The sequence below is a fragment of the Somniosus microcephalus genome, chromosome 33 (genome assembly GCF_052327205.1).
Source record: "Somniosus microcephalus isolate GS21.2 chromosome 33, FLI_Smic_1.0, whole genome shotgun sequence".
In the NCBI taxonomy this organism is placed as follows: domain Eukaryota; kingdom Metazoa; phylum Chordata; class Chondrichthyes; order Squaliformes; family Somniosidae; genus Somniosus; species Somniosus microcephalus.
The window spans coordinates 2209664-2216144 of record NC_141019.1 but is presented as its reverse complement, the minus strand read 5'-3'; positions in this window follow the sequence as shown (position 1 = coordinate 2216144).

Here is a 6481-nt window from a genome sequence, read left to right as displayed (position 1 = left end):
CAAGGAGAACCAGACCAAATACATTAAGTTGAGAGGGGATGTGAAGATGAAAATAAGATTGGCAAAGAGAGAATATGAGAGTAGAATGGTGGTTAACATAAAAGCGAACCTAAAAATCTTCTACCGGCATGTAAACAGTAAGCGGGTAGTAAGAGGCGGGGTGAGGCCTATTAGAGACAAAGAAGATAATGTATGCTTAGAGGCGCAGGGCAAGGTTGAATACTCACTGAGTACTTTGTATCGGTGTTTACTAAGGAGATGGATGCTGACAAAATATCGGTAGAAGTGGAAAAGGTAGAAGCAATGGAAGGGGTGAAAATTGACAGACAGGATGTACCAGAAAGGCTGGGTATGCTCAGAGTGGATAAGTCGCCTGGTCCAGATGGTTCCATCCCAGGGTGCGAAGGGAATTGGGGGAGGAGATAGCGGAAGTGTATGCCATAATTTTACAATCTTACCTAGACGCGGGGGAGGTCATAGAGTCATAGAGTCATAGAGTAATACAGCACGGATAGAGGCCCTTCGGCCCATCGTGTCCATGCCGGCCATCAAGCCCTGTCTAATCTAATCCCATATTCCAGCATTTGGCCCATAGCCTTGTATGCTATGGCATTTCAAATGCTCATCCAAATGCTTCTTAAATGTTGTGAGGGTTTCTGCCTCCACAACCCTTTCAGGCAGTGAGTTCCAGACTCCAACCACCCTTTGGGTGAAAAAGTTCTTTCTCAAATCCCCTCTAAACCTCCCGCCCTTTACCTTGAATCTATGCCCCCTAGTTATTGACCCCTCTACTAAGGGGAAAAGCTCCTCAGCATCCATCCTATCTATGCCCCTCACAATTTTGTACACCTCAATCATGTCCCCCCTCAGCCTCCTCTGCTCCAAGGAAAACAAACCCAATCTGCCCAGTCTCTCTTCATAGCTGAAGCGCTCCAGCCCTGGTAACATCCTGGTGAACCTCCTCTGCACCCTCTCTAACGCGATCACATCTTTCCTGTAGTGTGGCGACCAGAACTGCACACAGTATTCCAGCTGTGGCCTAACCAGTGTTTTATACAGCTCCATCATAACCTCCTTGCTCTTATATTCTATGCCTCGGCTAATGAAGGCAAGTATCCCATATGCCTTTTTTACCACCTTATCCACCTGTTCCGCCGCCTTCAGGGATCTGTGTACCTGCACACCCAGATCCCTCTGACCCTCCGTCTTGCCTAGGGTCTTTCCCTTCATTGTGTATTCCCTTGCCTTGTTAGACCCCCCAAAGTGCATCACCTCGCACTTTTCCGGGTTAAATTCCATTTGCCACTGTTCCGCCCATCTGACCAACCCATCTATATCGTTCTGCAGACTGAGGCTACCCTCCTCGCTATTTACCACCCTACCAATTTTAGTATCATCCGCGAATTTACTGATCATACCCTTTACATTCATATCCAAGTCATTAATGTAGACCACAAACAGCAAGGGACCCAGCACCGATCCCTGTGGTACCCCACTGGCCACAGGTTTCCAGTCACAAAAACAACCTTCGACCATCACCCTCTGCCTTCTGCCACTAAGCCAGTTTTGTATCCAATGTGCCAAGGCACCCTGGATTCCATGGGCTCTTACCTTCTTGACCAGTCTCCTGTGCGGGACTTTATCGAAGGCCTTACTGAAATCCATGTATACCACATCCACTGCGTTACCCTCATCCACACACCTAGTCACCCCCTCAAAAAATTCAATCAAATTAGTCAGACATGATCTTCCCTTGACAAAGCCATGTTGACTATCCCTGATTAATCCTTGCCTCTCCAAGTGGAGACAAATTTTGTCCCTCAGGATTTTTTCCAGTAATTTTCCTACCACTGATGTTAGGCTCACTGGCCTGTAGTTCCCCGGTTTTTCCCTACTACCCTTCTTGAATAATGGTACTACATTAGCGGTTCTCCAGTCCTCTGGCACATCCCCTGTGGCCAGAGAGGTCCTGAATATATGTGTTAGAGCCCCCGCAATCTCCTCCTTTGCCTCACACAGCAGCCTGGGGTACATTTCATCCGGGCCTGGGGATTTATCCATTTTTAGGCCAGCTAAAACCGCCAATACCTCCTCCCTCTCGATGTTAATATGTTCGAGCATATCACAGTCCCCCCGCCCTATTTCTATGTCTACATCGTCCTTCTCCATAGTGAAAACAGATGCAAAAAATTCATTTAGAACCCCTCCTACATCTTCCGGCTCCACACACAGATTGCCACTTTTGTCCCTAATGGGCCCTATTTTTTCCCTAGTTATCCTTTTACCCTTAATATACTTATAAAACATCTTCGGATTTTCCTTTATTTTGCTCGCCAGTGTTATTTCATGGCCCCTCCTTGATCTCCTAATTTCTTTTTTAAGTATCCCCCTGCACTTTTTGTACTCCTCTAGGGCTTCCTCCGTCTTTAGCCTTTTGTATCTACCAAAAGCCCTCCTTTTTTTCCTAATCCATTCCCGTATATCCCCTGACATCCACGGTTCCCTGTGGTTTTTGGAACCACTCTTGACCTTTATGGGAACATGTTGCCCTTGTATGATCTCAATCTCCCTTCTGAAAGCCTCCCATTGCTCCGATGCGGATTTTCCTACAAGTAGCTGATCCCAGTCCATTTTGGCCAGATCCTGCCTTATCCTATTAAAATCGGCCTTCCCCCAATTTAGAACCTTTATTTCCGGCCCATCCCTGTCCTTTTCCATGACCACCTTAAATCTTACCATATTATGGTCACTATCACCAAAGTGCTCACCTACTAGCACTTTTTCCACTTGGCCGGCCACATTCCCTAGAATTAGGTCCAGTACCGCCCCCTCTCTTGTAGGACTTTCTACATGCTGGCTCAAAAAGCTCTCCTGGATGCACTTTAAGAATTCTACACCCTCTGAGCCTTTCACACTTTGACTATCCCAGTTAATATTGGGGAAGTTGAAATCCCCCATTATTATTACCCTATTATTTGCACATTTCTCTGAGATTTGCCTACATATCTGTTCCTCTATCTCCCCCTGACTGTTTGGAGGCCTATAGTACACTCCCAGCAAAGTGCTTGCCCCCTTTTTGTTTTTAAGCTCCACCCATATGGCCTCATTAGAGGACCCTGCTAATATATCATCCCTCCTTAGTGCAGTAATTGAGGATTGGAAAGACGCAAATATAACCTCATTGTTCAAGAAAGGGTGTAAGGACAATCCTAGTAACTAGAGTCTGGTCAGTTGAACATTAGTGGTGGGTAAAGTTTTAGAAACAATAATCAAGGAAACAATTAATGGGCATTTGGAGAGGTTTAAGCTAATTAAGGAGAGCCAACATGGGTTTGTAAAAGGAAGATCGTGTTTGACTAATCTGATTGAATTTTTTGATGAAGTAACAGAGAGGATTGATGAAGGGAATGCGAAAAGATGTTGTCTACATGGATTTTCGGAAGGTGTTTGACGAAGTACCACATAGAAGGCTGGCTAACAAAATTGAGGCTCATGAAATAGGTGAGTCAGTGGCAGCTTGGATAAGGAACTGGCTTAAGGGCAGAAAACAGCAAGTTGTGGTAAATGTCTGTTTTTCAGACTGGAGGATGGTAGACAGTGGTGTTCCCCAAGGGTCAGTGCTGGGGCCACTGCTTTTTTGATATATATAAATGAACTGGATATTGGAATACAAAGTAGAATTTCTAAATTTGCCATTGACACCAAACTTGGGGGTGTGGCAAACGGTGAGGATGATACCAATTGATTGCAATAGGACATAGAAAGGCTAGCAGAATGGGCAGACAAGTGGCAGATGGAATTTAATACAGGGAAGTGTGAGGTGATGCATTTTTGCAGAATGAACAGGGAGAGGCAATATACACTTAATGGCACAGTTTTAAAGAGTGTGCAGGGACAGAGGGACCTCGGAGTTAATGTGCATGGGTCCCTGAAGGTGGCAGGACATATTGAGAGAATGGTTAGCAAAGCATATGGTTTCTTGGGCTTCATAAATAGAGGTATTGAGTACAGAAGTTATGCTGAATCTTTATAAAGCGCTGGTTAGGCCACAACTGGAGTATTGCGTTCAGTTCTGATCACCACGCTTTAGGAAGGATGTGAAGGCCCTTGAGAGGGTGCAGAGGAGATTTACCAGAATGGTTCCGGGGATGGGGGATCTTAGCTACAAGGACAGGTTGGAGAAGCTGGATTTGTTTTCATTAGCGCAAAGGAGATTGAGGGGTGATTTGATCGAGGTGTACAAGATTATGATGGGTTTGGATAGGCTAGACGGGTAAAGGCTGTTCCCACTAGTTGATGGTACAAGGACTAGGGGACACAGATTTAAGGTTTTGGGCAAGAGATACAGGGGGGATGTGAGGAAAAACTTTTTTACGCAGCGAGTGGTGATGACCTGGAATTCGCTGCCGACGGAAGTGGTGGAAGCGGAGACACTCAATGTTTTCAAGGGGAGACTGGATAGGCACTTGGGGGAAATAAACGTGCAGGGCTACAGGGATAGAGCGGGGGAATGGGACTGACTGGATTGCTCTACAGAGAGCTGGCACAGACTGGATGGGCCGAATGGCCTCCTTCTGTGTCGCTATGACTCTATGACTCTGTGCTCGATCTCACGTTGAGTGTTTCTGATTTTGAGGGACAGCTGGATTCGATGCACGGCATATGGGTGGATGTGTGTGTCCTGGATGGGAGGATCCAGGAGGTGGTCACCCCACAGCCAGATGGAGTTCAGAATAGCAAGTGGGTGGCCACCCAGAGACAGAGTCCCAGAGACAGAATCCCAGAGACAGAGACCAAGAGAGAGAGCATTATCCCAATCGATATTTGGGTAATTAAAGGCCCCCAATATCACCACCCTATAGCTCTTGTATATCTCTGCAATTTCCCTGCAGATTTGCTCCTCTGCCTCCCTCTCACTATTTGGAGGCCGATAGAATACCCCCAATAGTGTGATCAGACCCTTTTTGCTCCTCAACTCTAACCAAATGGATTCTGTCCTTGTCCTCTCAAGAACATCCTCCCTTTCCAACACTACAATGGCTTCCTTAATCAGCACTGCCACCCCACCTCCCTTTTTTCCTTCCCTATATTTTCAGAACAACTTGTATCCTTGAATATTATGTGCCCAATCCTTATCGTTTTTAAGCCAGGTTTCCATTATTGCCACAACATCATATTGCCACATGGATAATTGTGCTTGCAGCTCACCAAACTTATTCACGGTGAGAGCGGAGGTCCAGTGAGTATTTAAACTCACTTTTGCGGGCTTTTTTTCACAGGCCATTGTCGGGAGCGGTGAGAGCGGAGGTTCAGTGAGCAGGAGGGAGCAGCTGATTGGGTGAGTACAGCCAGGTGAGCTCTTATACTACACTATAGCTTGACAGTTAAGGTTCATAGTTTATAAAGTTTAGAAGGTCTTAATTTTGTGGTTAAAGTTCCAAAGGTCTCTGTTGTGTAGTGGGGAGTGCTAGGAAACAAGGGCCCTTGAGTATATCATTTAATTGTAGTATAATTGGTGGTATTGATTTAATTTAAATTAATTAAAGGGTAAGTCATGGCAGGACAGCTCGGCCCCATGGCATGCTTCTCCTGGACTGAGTGGGAAATCAGAGACACTTCCTGTGTCCCTGACAACCATGTCTGCGGGCAGTGTATCCAGCTGCAGCTACTGGCAGACCGCATTGTGGCGCTGGAGCTGCGAATGGATACATACTGGAGCATTCGCGATGCTGAGGACATCGTGGATAGCACATTTAGGGAGTTGGTCACTGTGGTAAACCATTGTTGTTCACTGTTGTTCACTCCACTGTTGTTCACTCTTGCCCATTGTTGTACCTGTCTGTGCATGCCTCAGCTGGCTCCGCCCCTGGCTCCACCCATATGCCCTGGTATAAAGGCGGCTGCTCTGCAGTTCCCCAGGCATTCAGGACCGGTCGACCACTAGAGGCATGCCTTCGTTCTTTAGCTAATAAAAGCCTGTTTGTTACTCTCTTAACTTCCAGTCTTTCTCAGTAATTGATAGCGCATCAGTCACACCGCAGGTAAAGGCTGCACAGGCAGGAAGGGAATGGGTGACCGCCAGGCAGAGTAGTAGGCGCAGGCAGGTAGTGCAGGGGTCCCCTGTGGCCATCCCCCTCTCAAACAGATATACCACTTTGGATATTGTTGGGGAGGATGGCTTATCGGGGGAAGGCAGCAGCAACCAACTTCCTGGCATCATGGGTGGTTCTGCTGCACAGGACGGAAGGAAACAGAGCGAGTGAGCTATAGTGATAGGGGATTCTATTGTAAGGGGAATAGATAGGCGCCTCTGCGGCCGCAAACGAGACTCCAGATGGTATGTTGCCTCCCTGGTGCAAGGGTCAAGGATGTCTTGGAGTGGCTGCAGGGCATTCTGGAGGGGGAGGGTGAACAGTCAGTTGTCGTGGTGCTTATAGGGACTCTGCCTCTTGAACTCTGTCTCTCAGACTCTGTCTCTGGG